Consider the following 24,772-nt stretch of genomic DNA (forward strand, 5'->3'; position numbering starts at 1 on the left):
AAAGTGCACAATCTTTTTTTAGTACATTATGCATTGCTGACACTGAGCTGGCCTCTTGACCATTCAGAATCAGTTTCCTTATCTGGATATAAGATATTGTGGATCATTTGAGAATCTGTATACAAGTGTTCTATAAACTATAAAACACTTAGCACACATTACTGTTGTTATAATCATGTCACAGTTGTTATTATTAACGTCAGAAATTTGGCATAACTTCCATAATCATTGGAAATGCTGGGCACCTAGACAATTCTGTAATAAATGAGCCAAAATAAGGAAGACTATGTCACAGTAATGTGGGGAATAATATTCTGATTTTTCCTGATAAATACCTTATTATTTAAGGAAATTGGGTCTTTTCTAGTGAGGAAAACAATTTGCAAATTAAGAATGATTAAATATAATATTCACTTTCTAAGAACTTATGTAAAGCAAAAAAAAGTAATTAAATTGATAATCTAAATATGATAAGAAAATAAACCCTTATTCAACACTAAGGTAAGATAAGCTTTATTTGAGGGGTCAAAATTTCTCATAATTCTTGGGCAGCAGCTCCATGAAAATGGATGTACAATATCTTCTGAAATGCAAACTTGCTCTTAATTTCCCCAAAAGTTTCATTGAGATATGCATTCACTTAAAGTAAAATGGTTTGTTTTGTCAATTTTTAATACTCTTTTTTCCTGTTTACAAAAATACCTGCTTATTTTGGAGGGGAAAAGAGAAATGCAGATCAAAGTTAAAATACCAGAGATAATCAATGTCAATTTGCTGCACAAACTTTTCAGCCAGTTCTTAAACTTTTCAATAAATTCAATACTTTGTTTTCAAACTCTTACCCCTTTTAGCAAGCTGGATCCCTTTTAGTGGATTTAGCAACAGTGACTTTCTATATTGGGGGCAAAAAATCTCTTTCCAGATAAAAAAATGGGCAGAAGATATGAACAGACACTTCTCCAATGAAGACATACAAATGGCTATCAGAGACATGAAAAAATGTTCATCATCACTAGCCATCAGGGAGATTCAAATTAAAACCACATTGAGGGGGCACCTGGGTGGCTCAGTGGGTTAAAGCCTCTGCCTTTGGCTCAGGTCATGGTCCCAGTGTCTTGGGATCGAGCCCCACGTCGGGCTCTCTGCTCTGCAGGGAGCCTGCTTCCACCTCTCTCTCTATCTGTCTGTCTCTCTGCCTACTTGTGATCTCTGTCAAATAAATAAATAAAATCTTAAAAAAAAAAAAAAAACCACATTGAGATACCACCTTACACCAGTTAGAATGGCCAAAATTAGCAAGACAGGAAACAACGTGTGTTGGAGAGGATGTGGAGAAAGGGGAACCCTCTTCCACTGTTGGTGGGAATGCAAGTTGGTGCAGCCACTTCGGAGGACAGTGTGGAGATTCCTCAAGAAATTAAAAATAGAGCTTCCCTATGACCCTGCAATTGCACTACTGGGTATTTACCCCAAAGATATAGATGTAGTGAAAAGAAGGGCCATCTGTACCCCAATGTTTATAGCAGCCATGGCCACGGTCGCCAAACTGTGGAAAGAACCAAAATGCCCTTCAATGGATGAATGGATAAGGAAGATGTGGTCCATATACACTATAGAGTATTATGCCTCCATCAGAAAGGATGAATACCCAACTTTTGTAGCAACGTGGACGGGACTGGAAGAGATTATGCTGAGTGAAATAAGTCAAGCAGAGAGAATCAATTATCATATGGTTTCACTTATTTGTGGAGCATAACAAATCACATGGAGGACAAGGGGAGATGGAGAGGAGAAGGGAGTTGAGGGAAATTGGAAGGGGAGGTGAACCATGAGAGACTATGGACTCTGAAAAACAATCTGAGGGGTTTGAAGTGGCGGGGGGTGGGAGGTTGGGGGAGCCAGGTGGTGGGTATTAGAGAGGGCACGGATTGCATGGAGCACTGGGTGTGGTGCAAAAACAATGAATACTGTTATGCTGAAAAGAAATAAAAAATTTAAAAAAACAAAACAAAAAGGAATACGTTCCAATGACCAGCTATGCAGCAACGGTTTAAAACTATAGAAGATCCACAGATCTTTAGGAAAGACAAAAAAAAAAAAAAAAAAAATTTAAGAAAAGTAACCATCTGAAACTCAAACTAAAGGAATTGGATTGTGTCAAAACCTGAGGACCTTGGGGAGAGGCGGAGGAGGGCAGAGTTGGTTAAAAGAGGCAGGGAGGGGCGCCTGGGTGGTTCAGTTTGTTAAGTGTCTGCCTTCACTTCAATTCATGGTCTCAGCGTCCTAGGATTGAGCCCCATATCAGGCTCCCTGCTCAGTGGGGAGTTTGCTTCTCCCTCTGCCCCTCCCCCTGATTACTCTTTCTCTGTCAAATAAATAAATAAATAAATAAATAAGGTAAAGAGAGGTTCTCAAGCCCCAAGCCTGTGTCCTATTTCCTGGGGCCTCCTGGTGGTCCATAGGTACTCTCACATTAGCAATCTGGCATGAGCTGGCTCCTCGCCCCCATTGTCACTGTGGGGGTGGGAAAGTAGAGGGAAAGCAGTGCCCTAGTCCTTCTGACCTTCCTTTTTCTGACTCTGCAAAGCAAAATTGGTATTCGAGTCTTCATGATCCACTAAGTTAAGTAAAATGTAAATTCTGGGGACTGTAGAGCCCCACATTTTCTCACCAATTTGCTAATGCCAGTATTTCTTTTAACCAGGGCTAAATCCTTCACTTTAGAAATAGAAATAACAAGATTCAGCTCCCAAAGTCTGGCTGAGGTAATAGTGCTGCATAAGAAAGTTTTAATCAAAAGTTGTAATCAGGTGAGATGGAAAGTCATTTTGGAATACGTGTGGGGCCAGGGTACCCAGGACAAGAAGAGACCTGAATGAGGAAATTCATGAAGATCTGATGTTTCCCAGAATAAACTTTGTTTACTTTCAGCTGATGGAGAACAAATAAAGACCAGGCCAAATTATTTTTGTCATTCAGTTGCAAACATAGATGACACTGAGTACATAACTCCCAAGATGTGTCCCTGTGTGTACACTGCCAGCCACCACACAGGGCTTCCCTTGCAGTTTATTCAACAAGAATCCAAGATCCCGGAGCTGGATGTGATTTTTCAAAAATCACCTAGTCCAACCCCCTCATTTTCAGAAGAGGAAAGCAAATCCCAAAAAGTTAAAGAAATTGTAAAAGATTGGATCTCTAGTTAATAGCTAGAATGCAGGTCCCCAGAAACTTCTTGCAATCTTACTTTTATTTTGTTCATGATCCCTCTGTATAATTTTAACATTAAGAACTTCACAGATACACTAAATGGGGTTTACTTATATAAGATTGCTGACCTACATCTCTGTTTACTCAAGATGTTGCCACCCACTATTTTTTTTATAACAAGTATACCATGACACTAAAGAATTAATCATGGACACAAAAGATAGAGTGACTATGGTTAATTTTATATGTCAGTTTGATTGGGCCACAGGGTGCCTAGCTGTTTGGTTAAACATTATTCTGGGTGTTTCAGTGAGGGTGTTTTAGGTGAAATTAACATTTAAATCATTACACTTAAATGAAACAGATTGCTCTCCCTCGTGATGGGTGGGCCTCATCTAACCAGTTGAAGGCCTGAATAAAAATGCTGACCCTCACCCAAGTAAGAGAAGAATTCCTGCCTAACAGTCTTCAAACTCGGATATCAATTTTTTTTCCTACCGTTGGACCCAAACTGACATACCAGCTTTTCTGCATCTCCAACCTGCTAGCCTTCAGATTAAAAGCACACCAGTGAATCTCCTGGTTCTCTGGCCTACAGACTCAAACTTTCCTAGATTTCCAGTTTGTCAATTTACCCTACAGATCTTGGGACTTGTCAGTCTCTCTAATCATGTGAGTTAATTCCCAATAATAAATATACCACTCAATGAATAAATGAATATCTTATTGGTTCTACTTTTCTGGAGTATCCCAATACAGTGACCTTTCCTAATGTTTTTATGTTGTGTCTCTCATGTACCTCAAAATACACTTTCAAGGAAACTTATGAGCTTTTGCCCAGCTGTCAATATAAACCATTAGGTACCACCACCATAGTTCATATACATTAAAGAACAAAGGAGTAGAATGAACATGAACTCCCAAAAGTCATTGCTAAAATGAATACTGTAATAATCAGGTTGTCTTAGGTAGCCCATCTGAGAAATATGGTTAGATTAAGTTCTTGGACTGATAAAATTTTATTACCAGATCAGATCATAAATATGGTTAAGTTCTTGGACTGATAAAATTTTATTACCAGATCAGAAGTTCTCTGGGAAAGAAAGTCAGGCTGGTGGTGATTGGCAGAAAATGGGAAGAGAAAGAAGAGTCTGATAAAAATAGCAATAACCAGCATTTATTTGGTGCCTACTGTATTCCACACACTTTACAATCATTTATTTATCCAACAGATATTATCAAGCACTTCTAATGTGCCAGACATTGTTCAGGGTGCTAGGGATATAGCTCTGTGTAAAGAGACTTGATTTTCTGCTCTCATGGATCCTGCAGTTTAGAGAAGGGAGATAGGCAAGTAACAAAACTGATGGAGAAAAATAAAGCAGGGCGGAGGGAGAGGTAGTATGAGGTGGAAAGGGTTATCACTGTTAGGGTTGTCCGAGAAGACATTACCAAAGCCAAGGTAATACTTGAGACTAGAGCTAAATGAAGGAAGTCATATGGAGCACATTTTTCAGGCATGGGACTCAGTAACTGCAAATGGCCAAGGCAGAAGGATGTTTGTATACTCAAAGAACAACAAGAAAACCACTGGGGCTGGGGCTGAGTTTTTAGCAAGAAAAGAGCAGTAGAAGATACAGTCATTAAAAATAACGATGAGCCAGATCATGCAGAATCTTGAATGAGAAAGACAGTAATGGTGGTATAAAAGAGATAACTGAGGCTGAGTGGTTTGTAATTTTCCCACAACTTAGCTGGTAAATGATGGAGCCTAGGATAGACCTGTGTATATCTATCTGGGTCTAAATCCTTTACCCTTTCCATTTCATTACGTTGTTTCTCCAGAAAAAGTTTCAAGCCTCTCCAGTAGTTTTGCGTAGCCCTAGTATTTTCAGTAAATATTTGTCTTTTTTTAAAAAAACCCAATATATCACACATCCTTCCTCCTTGGAGGGAAATCCCCATTGTGAGTCTTGGCTTGCCATAGTAAAACCAAACCACCACACAGTCCTTCTCCCTAGCCCATAGCAGCTGGAGTTTAAAACTATAGATGATAGCATGGGACCTGGATCAACTTGATGACACTACCCTAGACTTTGAGCCTTGAGGGTGTAGTCCAAAAGGAAGGGTCAGGTGGCCGTCAGGGGTGTCTAGCAATGCTGGTTGCAGGGATCCGGCAGAGGCAAGGGCCAGAGGAGCACTTTGACCAGAGGTGCCTCCAGCAGGACCTTGGTTGTATTCCGTGATTCCTCCCATTTTCTTAGCCTGATTTCAGCACTGCTAACAATGCTGCAAGCCAAAAGAGGTGAGGGAACATCTCCTTCAGCTCCAGTGAGGTACTCCTGTTGGGAAAAATTGTGCAAAACTTTGGAAAGAAAAAAAAGATTACCAAGTGTCGTCTTTAATGTATCCATTCCCAGCTATCTCTGCCTTTTATCGTTTTTGAGCTATTTTACAACTCTGTAATTTGTAGAAAGCTGAAAATAATGCAAATGATTCTTCTCCATACAAATGCAAATTAGTTGTGTCAGATAGAATGCATTCCCACTTTCCTGTAGCATTGTGTAGTAGTTTAAATTCACCTTTCAACCAGTTGTAAGTTCTCATCACACTCCCTCAGTAATTAACGGGTTAAAATCTGAGCTATGTCAAATCTTTTCCACATTCTTTAGTTGCATGTATAGAAATGTATGGTGCATTGGAGTTTTTCAACCAGTGACATCTTACTGGTTTCCTTAACAATTAGTAAATTAAATAAAATTCATGATGCATTTTCATTTTATATTTGTATCAGAGGCATGATTTGCCACTTTAAAATATTATTCTTTAACAATAGTGAAGAGGAAAATCATATCACTGTCCTGTCTTTAGCTGGGAGCTCTCTTCTCCTGACCTCCACCTACCACACATAGCCATGTACTTCAAGAGACAGGAGCCCCAAATGCTGGCCTTAGCTCTCACCTTAACCAACTATTAAATTCACATAGCCTCCCTGGGCTTCAGTTCCCTCATCTTTGAAATAACGAGGATGAATTCAGTATTCTTCAAGATCCACCTCAGTTCTGGAATGCCTGGGTAGCTCAGTCAGTTAAGTGTCTGCCCTCAGCTCAGGTCGTGATCCTGAGGTCCTGGGATTGAGTCCTACATTGGGCTCCTTCCTCCTCAGGGAGCCTGCTTCTCCCCTGCCTGCCACTCCCTCTGCTTGTGCTCTCTCTCTCCCTCTCCTCATCTCTCTGATAAATAAATAAATAAAATCTTCAAAAAAAAAAAAAAGATCCAACTCAGCTCTGCCTTCTCATGACTGACTATGTTACATGCCCTTAAGTTTTCTCCCCACTATCTTTTGTGAGTTTCTCATCCCTTTTCCCAGGTACTGCTGTATATATTTCCCCTTATTTCACTTTCTGCCACAGCATGCCCTATTTCCCTCTTCTTGCTTTCTCATGGTTCAATTCCTCAATACTCATCTTCCTGTCTCCCCACATCTCAATAAACACACACATGAATACAAACCTCTTGTGGGAACCAAAAGACAATAACAAACTTGTAGTTATTATAGGATTACATGGAAGAAACAAGTAATTTCCACTCTGCTTTGCCCTTAATCCCTCCAAAGGAGCTACCTCAAAATAAACAAACACTTCACTGAAAAACAAACTAGTTGAACAAACAAACCACTTTGATCTCACTATTCAGAGGTAGGTAATAATAGCACAAGAGGTGGGCTTTCTTTTTTCTTCTCCATTCCCCTTGCCAGAACCACACTCAGGCTTCCCCAGCTGGGTGGGGAGAATGCACATTCTGAGGATGACTCTGTGGCTTCCATAGACAACTGGTCAGGCCTCCATGCCAGAACTCAGGAGTTCCAGATTCTCTCCCAGCATCTTTGAGGTCAGGCATCCTCAGGGAATCTGCTCTTACAAAATGCTTTCAGGTGCGATTTTCTACCAAGTTCCATTAAGAATTCAAATGGATCTAAAGAAAAGATCCAGGAAGAAAGCCAAATTAGATTCTCCAAAGAGTTGTTTCTAGCAGTCATTGCTGGCCAGTGTGATGTTCTTTCTGAGCTTTCTTATAGCTTGTAGAATGTCATGGGGTGTTTGGAGGTTGAAGGCATTGTGCCAAACAGAAAGGCAAGAAGAACTTCCAGGCCAAGGATATCCATGTAGGACTCTTCAAAGGACCCCTGTAGTTCAATGGCTGCAGCAAGGGGGCTTTGTAGGGACAGGGAGGGGGGAGGGAAGAGGATGAAGAGGAGGCAAGCCACGGAAGATAAGGTGAGAGCTAGATTACCAGGGCCACACTGCTGCCTATACCACCAGGAAGCTCCCAAAAGGAAACCTCTGTCAGATTTGCCACCTTATTAGTTTATAATTCCACAAAACGTGGCAATGTGACTTCTGAAATGTCCCCATTTGAGGTACTCATTCAAACCAACAGCATTTCCTCAGAGACAAATACTGCATAGTCATTTGACCCTAAATGTTTGCTGAAAATAGATGCGTAGCTGGGAGTTTTTGTTTTTCTCCATGCAAACATATGTGAGTGATTATCTCTCTCTTCCCACACCTCACCTTCCAGCAGCAAGAATACATGGAGCAATCATCAGTAAAATAAACAAGCATAGTTACAATAATTCCAAATACTTTATGGTGCATTAATAACCAAGGAATTTGGTTGGAGGAACATGATCATCTTCTGTCAAAGAATTTCAAACACATATTCACTTGACTGATTTCGGTCTCCTAGGGATAATCTGGACAGGTGATTCTTCAGCCACCCTGTTTAATGACTAGCACTGGGGAGGCATGGCTTCCACGCCTGGTGAACTTTGTCGAAGAGAGGCCTAGAAAGAGGAACTGCCACTTTGATAAATTCAAATGGTTGCATGAATCTAAAATCTCCTGTTCCAAGGTACAACCAGCCCCGAACAGACTCAAGAGAGCAGGTTTGCCTTTAACGTGCTCCCACCTCACGTGCACCTTCATTCTTGTTCTGTTCCTTTCCTACTAAGACACACCAGGCATCTTAGTCAGCCAAAGCTGCCATAACAAAATGTCATAGACTGGGTGGTTTAGCAGGAATTTATTTGTCATAGTCTGGAGCCTAGGAAGGCAAAATCAAATTGCTAGCAGGGTCAGTGAGTGGTGAGAGCTCTTTCCACTTGAGTAGCAGACAGCTACCATGGGGCTACATCTTCCTGTGGCCTTCTCTCTGTGCTCAGAGGGAGCAAGAGATCTCCTCCTTTTTCTAAGGGCACTAATCCCATCATAAAGTCCCCATCCTCATGATTTCATCTAATCTACATACCTCCATTGACCACAACTCCAAATACCATCACATTGGAGGTAAAGGCTTCAACATATGAATTAAGGGGGAGGGGGACACAAATATTTAGTCCATAACATTCCACCCTTAGCCCCTCAAAAGTCATGCCCTTTCTGCACACAAAACACATTCATTCCATCCCAATGGCTCTATGACTCTTAACTCATTCCAGTGTCGACTTCTAAAGTCTAAAGTCCAAAGTCTTATTTAAATATCATCTAAATCAGATATGGGTAAAACTTGAGAGATGATTCTTCCACAGGCAAAATTCCTTTCCAGCTGTGAACCTATGAAATCAGACAAGTGATGTGCTTCCAAAGTACAATGGTGAGACAGGCACATTTCCATTCCAAGAGGGAGAAATAGGAAAGAGGGGGAAAAGTGGTGGTCCTTAAGTAACTCTAAAGCCTAGCAAGGCAAATTCCATCAGCTCTTAAGACATGAGACATCCTCTTTGGTTTAACAGCCTGCGCTCAGAATTCACTGGGACAGCAGTTCCACCTCTAAGGCTTTGCGAGACAGGAGTTGCACCCCAACATTTAGAGTTGGGGGTAGCTACTAATGTTCCATAGGTCAGCTCTACTCCTGAGGCATGAATGGGATCTTCCTGGTACAAAAAAAAAGAAACCAAGAGAGGTAGGTCTACCCTTTGAAAATGAGGAAGAGAGAGACTTGCCTCTGGACCTCTGATGGTTGTAGTAGTCCTCATGATCTCTGGATCTCCTTCTGGGTCATTCTTCCCTTTCCTTGAAGAATAGCACACATTCACAGCCAACTAGGTCTATTATCTTGTCTTATAGAATCCAAGAACTCTGGTAGCCTTTTTTTCATTTTGTCCCATCTCTAACCCTTCAGTTCAAACTGGCAGTGTTTCTTCTATAATCCTCTAACTTTTATCAAGTGATAGTACATTCATTCCCTTAGTGTTCTTTTCAGAACATGTTTTTTGTCATTTTTTTGCAATACGGACAGGTAAGAATTTTCCAAATATTCAAGTTCTGGTTATTTTTTACATAATAATTCCTTCAGCAAGTCATCTGGCTCTTCTCTCATTTTACCCTTCTCTCACATCTCTGTTCTCTCATTCTTCAGTCAGGGGGGTCAAGCCACTCCTTCTACACTTTGCTTAGAAATCTCCTCAGGTAAATATCTAATTTCATCACTCACAAGCTTTATCTTCCATAAAACACTAGAACATAAATTCTTTGCCACTTCTTAACAAAGATCACTTTCCCTCCATTTTTGAATAAGATGTTCCTCATTTCCATCTGAGACTTCCCAGAATCATCCTTAATGTCCATATTTCTAGCATGTACCTCGAAACTCTTCCAGACTTTACCCATTTCCCTGTTCTAAAGCATCTTCCACATTTTTAGGTACTTGTTACAATAGCACCCCCACTTCATATATTCAAATATAATTTTATATATATATATATATATATGTGTATATATATATATATGAATGATATGGAGAGACTGATTGATTAATTGGTTATAAGTAATTGGCTTGTGCAATTATGGAGACTGAGAAGTCTCAATATCTACAGTTGGCAACTTGAGAGACAGACCCAAGAGAACCAAACATGCAAGTTTCATTCTGAGTTCAAATCCAAAGGCTGGAGAAGACTGAAGTGCCAGCCAAAAGACAGAATTCTTTCTTTCTCAGACTTTTTATTCTATGCAAGCCTTTGACAGATGGGGTGAGGCCCACTCATACTGAGGGGGTAAGGGCGGCTGGCAGACAATCTGCTTTACTCAGTCTACTGATTCATGTGTTTACCTCATTCAGAAACATCCTCACAGATATACCTGGATAGAATGTTTAACCAACTGTCTGGGCACCTCAGGGCCAGGTCAAGCTGACATATAAAATTAAGCAACACATAAGTCAATTTACCTTGAGCTGATTTCTCATCTTTTCCTCACATGTTTTACCCTAGCTTTTCTTGTTTCTCACAATTTTCTGGCTTTGTCCAATAATCGCAGTCTTTCAAAGAGACTGCTTGATTCCCCTAAAAATTACTACAAAGATATTGATGAGTGCAAATGACTTAACAATTGTTCTACCTATTGCATTTAACTTGTACTTAAGAAAAAAATTTTCTGTTGTATTGTGGTAAAATACACACAGCATAAAATTTACCATGTTAACCATCTTAAAATGTACAATTTAATGAGATTAAGTACCTTAACAATATCACATAGCCATCACCACTATTTATTTCCAGAACTTTTGCAACACCTCAAGAGGAAACCCCATACTGATTCCCTGCTCCCCAGTCCCCAGCCCCTGGAAACCACTAATCTGCTTTCTGTCTCTATATATTTGTCTATTCTGGGGATTTCATATAAATGGAATCATACACTATGTGACCTTCTGGATCTGGCTTCCTTCACTTAGCTGAAGAGAAATGTTAGAAGGTGAAAATGGAAAGTAGAATATATTTTGTGACATAAACATTTGATGTATCTTTAAAATTACACCAACTTTCAGGGTGCCTGGGTGGTTCAGTTGGTCAAGCACCTGCCTTCCGCTCAGGTCATGCTCTCAGGGTCCTGGGATTGAACCCCACCCTGGGCTTCCTGCTCAGTGGGGAGCCTGCTTCTCCCTCTTCCTCTTTGATCTCTCTGGCTCTCACTCTCTCTCTCAAATAAATAAATAAAAATATTTTTTAAAAATTACACCAACTTTCTATTTAACTATTTTATTTTACCAAGATTTAGGGAACTCATCTGTGATCTATCTCCCCCAGACATTCCACTTAATGTTATTCTTTCTTTCCATAGAGCTTTAAGGCAGCCAAACACAAGCTAGCATCAAGCCAGGAAGGAGACTGTGAGGACATTTCAGAGGGCCCATCTCCCCCAGCAGAGAGGCCTTCCTTCCCTGCAAGTGACCTGGCAAAACCATGGGAGTCATAAGGTCACACAGCCCTGAGGGACACAAAGATGTTTGTCCCCTGACACTTTAGGTCTTGACGAAAATAAAAGCAAGCACATCTCTGGCAGCAGAGTAAATTATTCACGGGCTTTATTTAAAAAGACAGTATTTATAGGAAAAAGAAATGGACACCATTTCAATTTCCAAAATCATTTCCAGAAAAAGAACATTCCTAATCAAATGTGAGTCAAAGATACTGCCTTCACAGTTCACCCAGCATAGCGACTGAATTATCAAAGGATCCCAGGTTTGCTTGGATACTGGTTTCTACAATGTGGGTAATTTGAAAGGATACATAGCTTTACTGGGAATGTGCTACACAGATGGCCAGCCCAGACTGCAAGTCTGCTAAGTTTTATGGGAAACGAGCAGTTTGGCAGACCCCCAGTCTAAAGGGTTTGAGAATGGCATGCCAGCAGGGCTCAGGCCGCAGGAGTCATTCTGAAACACTGAAGCCTGGAGGCCCCACTTGAGGGTTTCAGCCTGCGCAGGAGATTTTATGTGCTACAAGCTCCCACAGCTTTATTAGGTCTAACGAACCTACATAAGCAGAAAGCTTTACTTTTTCAGATCTTCATTTTTACTCAGTTCCTATTTTTATTAATAACCAAACGCAAAGAGGTTGTAAATATTTTTAGTCTTTATTTCTATCCTGTTACTATTTCTATTTTTGCCGAGATCAAAGTCTAGATTCATCCTCAAATGAGTTCATGTGCCTTTCCTGCTCCTGTTTCAAAATACGGACTGCGTAGTCTTTATAATTTTATTCCATGATGACTAGCTTAGATTTAATCATATACACAAGCCTCGGTAACTCCATAAACAAATCCATGTGAGGATAAAAGAAAGACCATAGGCCCAGTCTTGAGTACAAAAGCCTTTATAGTTTTTTCCTTTTTAGAAGTTTCTGAGGTTTGTAACTGAACACAGTGGACTCTGGTTAAAAATTCATGATTCTTTTTAAAATAACACTATTTCTCTTTTTATGGATCTGTCAGTCCATAAGGATCCCTATTTAACAGCATAAATATTTACATTCAAAAAACATGACTACAAGGTGAGGTCACTGAATTTATCCATACAAATAAATGATGTCTCCCTTAAATAGGTAGCAACATTCCAAGGATATTGCTATTGTTCAAAAGGATTTTGGAATTTCAATGAGGAACTGCCTTTCTTCACACGCTGAGGGAATTGCTTCAATTATCCTTAAATGTTAAAAATATATGTGTGTTTCTCATCAGTATAAGCTTCATTTTCAGAAACAACCAAATCACTCAGTAAAGCAAATGGTAATTAACTGGATAGAACTGCTTTAGCCTAAATAAGAAGTGACTAAAATATAAGAAGACTAGCTTTTTCTTTAATATGATTCCTTAATTATTTTCAGTGGTAATTCCAAAAGAATTTCCTAAAATATTTAGAATAGCAGTATAGTTGAAAGAAGTATCTAGACCTCCAAAGCAACTCCTGAAAAGGAGGACTTTCGTGTGAATATATGGAGGATTTGGGTTGTGGGTTTTTAAGATTTTATTTATTTATTTGAGAGGGAGAGAGAGACAGAAAGAACATGTGTGGGGGAGGAGCAGAGGAATAAGGAAAGGGAGACGCAGACTCCCTGCTGAGTATAGAGTCACCTAGGCAGGGCTTAATCCCAGGACCCCCAAGATCATGACCTGAGCTGAAGTCAGACACTTAACCAACTGAGCCATGGAGGGTTTGGTCTTGTTTTAAGAAAAACAGGCTATCCTACTTGATTTTCACAGAAACCCCATGTTAACAATGACTAGATTTGGGAGTTGGCTATTTTTCAGCTTATGCCAGGATATAATCTAACAATTTGATCTTTGGAGTGAACAGAAGGGCAAAATCCAAAATACCTTAATAGAACTCTGCTTTTATGGTATCTTCCAAAACAAAATGTTCATATGGCTATACAATCTGAAAGTCAATGTATATGCTAAGCCTAAGAGATAAAAGTATATTCAATGTACATATGGATATTAACAAAATATTCAAAAATTAACTCTGCTCTTTAGAATTTATCCTTTTGGTTTCAAAGTCTTATTTTCCAAAGCTAATTTCTTTTTTTTTTTTTTTTTAAGATTGATTTTATTTATTTATTTATTTATCAGAGAGAAAGAGAGAGAACACAAGCAGGGGAAGTGGTAGACAGAGGGAGGAAGAGGCTCCCCACTGAGCAAGGACCCCCCCCCCCCATTGTGAGACTCATCCCAGGACCCTGGCATCACAATCTGAGCTGAAGGCAGACACTTAACCAACTGAGCCACCCAGACATCCCTCCAAAGCTAATTTTATTAAGCATGTTTATGATTCGGTTGCAAAAATAGAATGTACTAGAATGTTGGGCACTGTACAAATTGATTTAAATGAGTTTTGTATGTCACCCACATAGAGATAAATAATATAGGTAAGCCTGTATTTTATTTTTGTATTTCTGTTGATGAAAGGGAGAAGGAAATTCTTGTATGCTGGGCACCTATTGTACACAAAGACTGAACAGGTTACTAATTTAATCCTCTCCACATCTCTGAAGTAAATACTTTTAGCCCCATTTATAGGTGAAGAAACTGAGGCTTGGGGAATTTAAACAGCAGAATGCTGGCATACCACTGGAAAGTAGAAGAAACGCACTCAGAATTAGCTGACGGGGGCAGAGAGAAAAGTCAAAGATCACACTCCTGTGGTTTTTTTTTTTTTCTCCCCCCAAAAACTGATGCTATCATTCCACCTAATTTTTTTCCATTGATCTCAAAATTCTTTGCCATAATTTTCTGCAAAATGAAATAGTGCAATTACCTCCCGATCTGGGAAAATAAAATATTCAATGAATTTTTATTGAGTTATTTATATAATATACTTTGGAAACCAGTTAAGTGCTTGAACCGGTTAAGTGCTGGGTGGGAGATATAAAAATAAAGCAAGCTAAATGAAGAACTGTTGAAGTGAATAAAGCAAATGGAAAAAAAATCATGATTCTGAGTTTAAAAAGACACTCGCAGCCTTAATCATCTATGGAGGTTATAGGTTAAAGATTTAACTTAGGAAAAGGATAAAGAGGAGATCCTTCAAATAAAACATAAGAGGAAGTTGAGAATCAACACCAGGGCATTTCATTTGACCTTAGAGACATATTTAAATTGGTGACTTTTTTTGTTTTTAAGAGTGTTTCTGATTTGTTGTTGCTGTTATTGTTGTTAATGGCCTCAATATTCTAGTAATCTCCTAGTTTTATTCTGCCTAGTGAAGCTTGTTCATTTTTACCTTTTATTTTCTTGTTCAGCCCCTACTGACTAATAATTTGAAAGGAAAGAAAGTAAAATAAAGCACCTGGTTTAAGTAATGATTTTTTTTTTCATTATCCTGATGGATAACAATCCATTTTCCAAATAAATACAGGCTCTATAATTTACTAATATTTTGTGAGGTTCTTACCTTATTTCTGCAGAGTTTCATTCTCATTGTCTTCTGTCTCTCCATTCATCACCCAAACTAACACCCCCCCCAAAAATTCTAAAAGGGATTAAAGCTGAAGTGATTGATGTTTTGACAGTGATGTGGCCAAAAAAATTCTTATCTAGAAATTTTGACTTAATGTTATCTGAGGAGCTCACAAAAATCTCAAAATAAATTGCATAATTCTGGCTTTTTTGGTTTGTTTTCTATAAGTCTGTGTCTGTTTCTAAGCTAAAAGGATATACAGAAACTTGTATGCATTGTTCATCTTAAATTGACATCTTATGAAGCTGCGCTGAGTACAGAATTTTCTTTCACTTCAAAGGGCAGACCACAGGGTACACAGAAAGAAGGAATTGAGTCCTTCCAGCCAAACACTGCCCTCTGGCACTCATACTCAACTCCCCTGGGATAGAAGAGGGCAAACTCTGGCCCCTTGTAGCCCTAGGTAACATTTCCCACAACCCCTGACTCATAAATATTGACATTTGGGAAAAACAAGAGCAGAAAAGAAAAAAAGAGCTTACCCCAGAAAAAAGTTGTTTTCAAGTTGAAATGGTCATATATTTTCTGAAGCCTGATTTATATCGAAGATACTAATATAATTTTAAATAAAATATATCTCATCTTAATACTCAAAATATAGTCTTATCCATCAATAGCCTGAGAATATAGAAAACAAAATTTTTGACAGAATTTTAAAATGTATTTTTCCATCCAGAAAATGGTTTTAACTAACGGACTGGGTTGATGCAATTTTTTCTAAAAGTAATAACATAACAATGTTCTCAGAGAAAACCTTTTTTGCTGGATATTAATTTTTAAATAATTGTGAATTTAAAATTCTTTATTCTCAGCAAAGTCTTTTTTTTTTCCTCTTAAATACTTGTCTCCCCCACAACCACCACCCCAGGCTTCAAAAAACAGAAATAATATTGCTAGCTAAGACCTAAGAGAATTCTTCACAGACCCAGCTTATGTTTTTCCACTGTGGAACTAGAGCACAACCTGGTGGTCATTACTGTCTTTACAATGGTTTATGCCTGTGAATGACCAAAATTAAAAGCCAAAATAAAAGAATGCCTAGAAAATAGCCTTTTAGAAAATAAAGAAAATAAAGTATCAGGAAAAAGAACTGTAGAGTGGCACTCTTAAATCATAATTATGATAGATCTCCTGATAGTTTCTAAAATAATATACATGAAGAATGGTTTAGTAAGGTTACTGATGAGTCTGACACACACTGATACAATTTTAACTTTCATATATTTTCATAATCCCCCTTTTTATGACTTTTCCAATTGTGTCAATAATGCTTCAAAAGCAAAAGCATTTAAGGGCAAAGATATCTTTAATAGGTGACAAAGTAAACTAAACATTTTATCAGCCGTGGCAGAATTCTTTTCTGCTTTGTGCCACAGGTAATAAGCACCATCAAAAGACCAAAAAGAAAAGATGTACTTGTCATAGGAATTTCCTTAACTGTCAAATTTTAGCCAACAAGAATCTAGTCAAGCAGGCTCATTTCCATTCCTTTTTTTTTTTTAAGATTTTATTTATGTATTTGAGAGAGAGCGCACACAAGCAGGCAGAGCAACAAAGGCAGAGAGGGAGAAGCAGGCTCCCTGCTGAGCAAGGAGCCTGATGTAGGACTCTATCCCAGGACCTAAGAAGAAGGCAGACATTTAACCAACTGAGCCCACCCAGGTGCCCCAGACTCATTTCCATTCTTAGAAGCGTTCTTAGAATTGTTTCCTCTAGAAGCAAAGACAATTTTATATGCTTTTCTTTCACAGCTAACAATACCATTGATGCAAGACCTTATGGTCAAAATGGTGATTCACAGTATCTATTAACATTATGTGCTTTTAGAACTTTACATTCATTCTCTTATTTAATCCTTTTAATAAACCTATGAAATTAATGATCAGTATCTCCCTCTTACAGAGTATGACACTAAGGCTTAGAGATATAACTTGTTCAAGGTCACTCACCCAATGAGTGACGGAACCAAACCCTTCTCCAAGGCCACGCTCAGGCTCTGGCACATCATAGGTCCTCAAATATTGGTTGACTCAGTGAACAAAAACACCTGTTAGAGGATAGTAAAGGTAAGCCAGTATTAGATCCTGTCCTTTGACTCTCCATCTGGTCATTTATTCAACAAGGTTTAGACATACTTTGACTTTTCTCTTGCATCCACATGCAGTTGTACTCTTCTGATCCTGCAAAGTGCCTTCTATTTTCCAGAAAAGAATAAAGCAGCAGCAGTACCAGGCCAGAGACAGCTAAGCCTCACACCTGAGCTGTTTTATCCATGAGGTACTAACAGGATCTCTATAGTTTTTATGCTACAGATTCCTTTGGAAGTCTAGTGAAGCTTCCGGAACCCTTCCCAAAATAATCTTATCAAATATATTACAAAGCAAACTATTTAAAATATTTTCAAATACTTTTTTTAAGATTCATTTATTTATTTATTTATTTATTTGACAGAGAGATCACAAGTAGGCAGAGCAGTGGGCAGAGAGAGAGGGGAAGCAGGCTCCCCGCTGAGCAGAGAACCCAATGTGGGGCTTGATCCCAGGTCCCTGAGATCATGACCTGAGCTGAAGGCAGAGGTTTAACCCACTGAGCCACCCAGGCACTCCCATCAAATACTTATTAAAAAGTAATTGGCGGGCTTCTGGGTGGCTCAGTGGGTTAAGCCACTGCCTTCGGCTCAGGTCTTGATCCCAGGTCCTGGGTTCAAGCCCCACATCGGGCTTTCTGCTCAGCAGGGAGCCTGCTTCCTCCTCTCTCTCTGCCTGCCTCTCTGCCTACTTGTGATTTCTCTCTGTCAAATAAATAAATAAAATCTTTAAAAATAAATAAATAAATAAATAAATAAAATAAAAAGTAATTGGCAATATATGTGCTAATTTATTAATCCATGAAATAATGAGACTAGCATTAGCAGCAGATTTAATAACCACTGTATTGATATAAATGGTATTTTGAGATATCTATAACTACTATAATAACTTAATATCTGTGACTTCTATTGGCAAGAGAGATAATATTATATTATTATGATATGTGACATTGATTCGTAATTAAAGAAAAAGCCAAATTTCAGTTTGAAGTTAATGAAAATAATTTTTTTCATTCAAGCTCATGCTCCCCTCACTCCTAAAATTAAGAAATCAGGCTAATCTCCATCTATGAAAAACCCAAAGCAAATATTATTCTCAATGGGGAAAAACCGAGAGCTTTTCCCCTAAGGTCAGGAACACGGCATGTCCACTATCACCACTACTATTCAACATAATACTAGAAGTCCTAGCCTCAGCAATCAGACAATAAAAAGAAATAAAAGGCATCCAAATTGGTAAAGAAGAAGTCAAATTCTCACTCTTTGCAGATGATATGATACTTTATGTGGGAAACCCAAAAGACGCCACCGTAAAACTGCTAGAACTCATACAGGAATTCAGTGAAGTGTCAGGATACAAAATCAATGCACAGAAACCGGTTGCATTTCTATATACCTACAAAGAGACAGAAGAGGGAGAAATTAAGGAGTTGATCCCATTTACAAATGCACCCAAAACTTAGGAAAATATACTTAGGAATAAATCTAACCAACGAGGCAAGGAATCTGTACTCAGAAAACTCTAAAGTACTCATGAAAGAAATTGAGGAAGAAACAAAGAAATGGAAAAACATTCCATGCTCATGGGTTGGAAGGACAAGCACTGTGAAAATGTCTATGCTACCTAGAACAATCTACACATTTAATGCAATCCTTATCAAAGTACCATCAACTTTTTTCAAAGAAATAGAACAAATTGGGACACCTGGGTGGCTCAGTCATTAAGCATCTGCCTTCAGCTCGGGTCATGATTCCAGGGTCCTGGGATAGACCCCTGCATTGGGCTCCATGCTCAGCAGACAGCCTGCTTCTCCCTCTCCCATTCCCCCTGCTTGTGTTCCCTCTCTCTGTGTCAAATAAATAAATAAAATCTTAAAAAAAAAAAAAAAAAAGAAATGGAACAAATAATCCTAAAATTTATATGGAGACAGAAAAGACCCCAAATAGCCAGAGGAATGTTGAAAAAGAAAGCCAAAGTTGGTGGCATCACAATTCCAGACTTCAAGCTCTATTACCAAGCTGTCATCATCAAGACAGTATGGTACTGGCACAAAAACAGACACATAGATCAATGGAACAAAACAGAGAGCCCAGAAATGGACCCTCAACTCTATGGTCAACGGATGTTCGACAAAGCAGGAAAGAATGTCCAATAGAAAAAAGCCTCTTCAACAAATGGTTTTGGGAAAATTGGATAGCCGCATGCAGAAGAATGAAACTGGACCATTTTCTTACATCACACACAAAAATAGACTCAAAATGGATGAAAGACCTCAATGTGAGACAGGAATCCATCAAAGTCCTTGAGGAGAACACAGGCAACAACCTCTTCAATCTCAGCCACAGCAACTTCTTCCTAGAAACATCGCCAAAGGCAAGGGAAGCAAGGGCAAAAGTGAACTACTGGGACTTCATCAAGATATAAAGTTTTTGCACAGCAAAGGAAAAGTCAACAAAACCAAAAGAAACTGACAGAATGGGAGAAGATATTTGCAACTGACATATCAGATTAAGGGCTAGTATCCAAAACCTACAAAGAACTTCTCAAACTCAACACCCAAAGAACAAATAATCCAATCAAGAAGTGGGCAGAAGACATGAACAGATATTTCTGCAAAGACATCCAGGTGGACAACAGACACATGAAAAAGTGCTCCACATCTCTCCGCATCAGGGAAATACAAATCAAAACCTCAATAAGATACCACCTCACACCAGTCAGAATGCTAAAATTAACAAGTCAGGAAATGACAGGTGTTTGGGAGGGTGTGGAGAAAGGGGAACCCTCCTACACTGTTGGTGGGCATGCAAGCTGGTGCAGCCACTCTGGAAAATAGTATGGAGGTTCCGCAAAAAGTTGAAAATAGAACTACCCTATGACCCAGTGATTGCACTGCTGGGTATTTACCCTAAAGATACAAATGTAGTGATCTGAAGGGGCATGTGCACCCGAATGTTTATAGCAGCAATGTCCACAAAAAACAAACTATGGAAAGAGCCTGGATGTCTATTAACAGATGAATGGATAAAGAAGATTACACACACACACACACACACACACACACACACACACACACACAATGGAATACTATGCAGCCATCAAAGAAAATGAAATCTTGCCATTTGCAATGATGTGGATGGAACTAGGGGATATTAAGCTAAGCGAAATAAGTCAATCAGAGAAAGACAATCATATGATATCCCTGATATGAGGAATTTGAGAGGCAGGGTTGGGGGTTCTGGGTGGAAAGGAGGGAAAAATGAAACAAGGTGGGACCGGGGAAGGGAGACAAACCATGAAACTCTTAGTCTCACAAAACAAACTGTAGGGGGTGGGGGCTAGGAGGGATGGGACGGCTGGGGGATGAACACTGGGGAGGGTTTGTGCTATGGTGAGTGCTGTGAATTTTGTAAGACTGGTGATTCACAGACCCATACCCCTGAAACAAATAATATATTATATGTTAATTTTAAAATTTTAAGAAAAAAAAATCAGGCTAATCCTAAAAGAGTTCCCTATAGACAAACCTTTTCAAAAACTAAATTATAAAAAATTCTTAAATTCAAAAAGTGCTTTCAGCAAATATAGTTATTTACATTTATATATATATTCCCATTGATTACTAGGTGAGATATTCACTTTAATATGAATAGTCTGATATGAGGCGAGTCTCCAAAAATAAGCATGGCTAGGTTTGGGGAAGGTATTAAAACAGTACCTGAGTTTTATGACATTAATCAGCAAAAAAACAAATGTTTATTGATTGCCTATAATAATAACTTCATTTGATTTAGCAAATATTTGTTAGCAGCTACTGTGTACCAGACACTCTCCTGAGTATTAAGATATAGGTAAAAAAAATGAATAACTTTGTATTATTTGTTTGTGTAGCACTTTTTAATCTTCAAAGCAGTTCTATATACCTCCTTCATTCAAGCCTAATTGTAACACTGAGAGGTAAGCAAAGTCTGGAGACTTACTCATTAATTCTGTATTTCCACAATAAATGCCACTTCAAACACATGGTAGATGTTCAATAAATGCAGATATTGTACTCTGTTCTTACCCCTTAAACAAGCCCCTGAATTAGTGTTACCAGATAAAATGTAAAACACTCAACTAAATTTGAATTTCAAATAAACAACAATTATTTAGTATAAGTATGTCCCAAGCATTATTGTAATATACACTGTATTCATTTAGTGGAGCTGTCATAACAAAGTACTATACACTGGGGTACTGAAACAACAGAAATTTATTTTCTCATAATTCTGAAGGCTAGAAGTCCAAGATCAGAGTGTCAGTAACATTGGTCTCTTCTGAATCCTCTCTTCTTGGCTTGTAGATGTCCATTTTCTCGCTATGTCCTTACATAGTCTTCCCTCTATACCTGTGTCCTAATCTCTTCTTACAGGACACCAATTGTATTAGATTAGGGCCCACCCTAATGACCTCATTCTCTCTTGTCTGTTTAAAGGCTCTATCTCCAATCACTGTCACAATCCGAGGTACTGGGGGTGATGGCTTCAATGTACAAGTTTGATGGGGGACATAAGTCAGCCCATAACACACACTAAAACATAGTTGTTTATCTAACATTCAAGTTTAACTGGGCATCCTTTATTTTTATTTGCTTAATCTGGCAGCCCTACCCTAGAGTTCTCCGGATTTCTCTGCCTCAGACCTCTTTCCACTGCAGAAACTCAACTATGGGTAGAAACGGGCCAGAAATGTAGCGAAATTCAGTGGGGTGCTAGCCACCAGCAATCAACACTAGATGTCATTTAAGGGATAAAGGCACCAGCTTCCATCCATCTCTCTTTGGGAGATAATTATGAGTGTGTGCTACAAAGTCTCCCAAAGGTTCCCAGTGGGTTGGAGCCCCAGCTGCCCATTAACACCCCTTACCCTCACATTGGCTTCCTTCCCTTTCCTACCTCTCCTTCCCACACCCCTTCTGCACTTCCTGGAGTCATCTCCCAAATAAACCTTCATATGTACATCTTTGTCTCAGCATCTGCTTCTGAGGGAACTCAACCTAAAACAAAATGCTTATTGAACTACATCTTCATTTTCAGAGGAGAGCTTTGGGGAGCATAGCACATGTTGAAGAGCATGGGGGATGAGTGCGCTGGGCCTTCTTTCTTCTATTCTGCACTGCCTCAAATACCAATCATTACATTCCTATCCCATACCACTTCCTGGGAGAGTCCCTTTACAGTATCTTGGTTAATCCTTTCAACTACTCTGTGTGGTAGTTATCTATTGTCAAATTGCAAATGGGGAAATGGATGCTCAGAGAGATTTTTTAGTCACATAGCTATGGCAAATGTCTTTTCCTTTGCTTAAAAGGAATATATATATATAGATATATATAGATATATATATATGAAAAGATAACTACAAACACAAGGCAGTAGGTGGAAGTGTATAACAGGTAGCTCAGAGAGGAAGTCTTATGGGCGTCCAAAGAGAGATAAGGGTGAAAATAGGGAGATCTTTATACAGAAAGTTGGACCTGGGCTGAGTCTTAGCAAACATGTTAGGTTCAGCTGTAAGAGGAAGGGCAGGGAGAGCGTTCTGGGGTGGGTGAGCACAATGCAGTCGCAGAGCTGGGCAGGTGACTATAAGAAGATGAGCAAAATAACTCCATCAGGATATTATCATTTCTCTAAAAATTACACTCTTAAGATTTTCTGAATGATCTGGAATTGTGACTATGTCCCCAGCTAGACTAAAGTAACTCAAACCTATGGGTGAGGCATTTATTTCTTCTCTATCCTCCCTATCCCACACACGACCTTGCCTCGTGCTTAAGACCAGAATCAGTCAATTGCTAAACAGAGAGGACATTGGTGGCTTCTGCTTGCCCAATATCGCCCGGCCCCCCAATTCACCTGGTAACGGCATTCATCTTTTCCATAGAGGTCTCATTCCATGCAGTCCAGGAGGGCCTGAGCTGCCCCCATTCCACTCCACCCCTCCCACCAACTCCCTCATCCCTAGGCCAGCTACAAAAATAAACATAGCCCAGACCTGGCCAATTAAACCACCTTGTACCCCCTTCAGAGCATGGATTCAGGAATAAGCATGTGGCCAGAGACAAGCCAATCATTAATTATAATTGTTATTAAGAAATAACAAGAAGTGGGGCGCCTGGGTGGCTCAGTGGGTTAAGCCACTGCCTTCGGCTCAGGTCTTGATCCCAGGTCCTGGGTTCGAGCCCCGCATCAGGCTTTCTGCTCAGCAGGGAGCCTGCTTCCTCCTCTCTCTCTGCCTGCCTCTCTGCCTACTTGTGATTTCTCTCTGTCAAATAAATAAAAATCTTTAAAAAAAAAAAAAAAGAAATAACAAGAAGTACTTCTTTTAGCTACAATTAATGTCCATAGTAGGAGTTAGGGGTTATAAATTAAGGGTTAAAGATCAAAGGATGAGAGGAGGGCTGGAAAAGAGCTAGTAAAGATAAGAGAATAAGCATCTCAGCAAAATCATTTGAATCCCTGGATCTAGCCATATCTGAAGTTAGTTGAACTGAACTCTCTACTACATCAACAAATTCTTTTTGTTTTGAGAAAAAGAAATTAGACTTCAATTACTTGCTATCAAAAAAGTTTTTATATAGTTAATTTTACTAGCTTGTTATTAAAATGTGTCGTGCCTGTGCCAATAGCCCACATCATCTTAGAGATCATTTTATTGAAATTCCTTCATTGGCCACCCAGGTGTGTTATGCCTCCTCTCAACTCTCTGCCTCCCACACCTAATATTTGCATTTACTTTGAAGAACTTCTAAAAGTTCTGGCAGCACACACCCTTGAAGAACTTCTAAAAGTTCTAGCAGCACACCACTAACAAAGAAGGATCTCTAGAAAAGCTTCCAAAAAGAGGAGAGCAGCAAAAAGCCCAGTGTAGAAGACAACTGCATTGCTAGCTGACACCTTGATTTCAGCCAGTGAATAACTGAGCAGAAAATACAGCCATCTGACCTATCAAAAGTGTGAGATAATCAATGTTTAATTAGCGTAAGCCCCTTTCTGGTAATTCGTTACCCCACAATAGAAACGGACACAGGCCACATACAACTTGTCCTTCATCTTGGATGGGATATCTTAACAGGCTATAGGGGACTAGGACCTTGGAAAACTGAAATGGAGATATATAGGCAGTTTCCAATGAAGCTGGGTAGCTGAAACACATGCATTCTGTGGACCCTTCCCGGCCAAGAGAAGCAACTCTTCCAACTGTGTTTAAAGAGGTTAGTCTCGCTCTGCTTGAAAAACTTTCCGGGTCAAAATTAGCAAGACAGGAAACAACGTGTGTTGGAGAGGATGTGGAGAAGGGGGAACCCTCTTACACTGTTGGTGGGAATGCAAGTTGGTGTAGCCAATTTGGAGAACAGTGTGGAGAATCCTTAAGAAATTAAAAATAGAGCTTCCCTATGACCCTGCAATTGCATTACTGGGTATTTACCCCAAAGATACAGATGTAGTGAAAAGAAGGGCCATCTGTACTCCAAAGTTCATAGCAGCAATGGCCACGGTCGCCAAACTGTGGAAAGAACCAAGATGCCCTTCAATGGACGAATGGATAAGGAAGATGTGGTCCATATACACTATGGAGTATTATGCCTCCATCAGAAAGGATGAATACCCAACTTTTGTATCAACATGGATGGGAGT

At 39.3% G+C, this 24,772-nt stretch overlaps 1 long non-coding RNA gene across 1 annotated transcript in view; it reads right to left on the reverse strand.

The window, feature by feature from the left end:
- The window catches only part of LOC125093021 (uncharacterized), an 84,226-nt gene that overhangs the window by 34,272 nt on the left and 25,182 nt on the right, over nt 1-24,772 (reverse strand). The window contains exon 2 of the long non-coding RNA XR_007125132.1: nt 16,953-17,050. This is a non-coding gene — a long non-coding RNA (uncharacterized LOC125093021). The remainder of the gene's footprint in view (nt 1-16,952; nt 17,051-24,772) is intronic.

Source organism: Lutra lutra, chromosome 2, assembly GCF_902655055.1.
Source record: "Lutra lutra chromosome 2, mLutLut1.2, whole genome shotgun sequence".
Classification (NCBI taxonomy): Eukaryota; Metazoa; Chordata; class Mammalia; order Carnivora; family Mustelidae; genus Lutra; species Lutra lutra.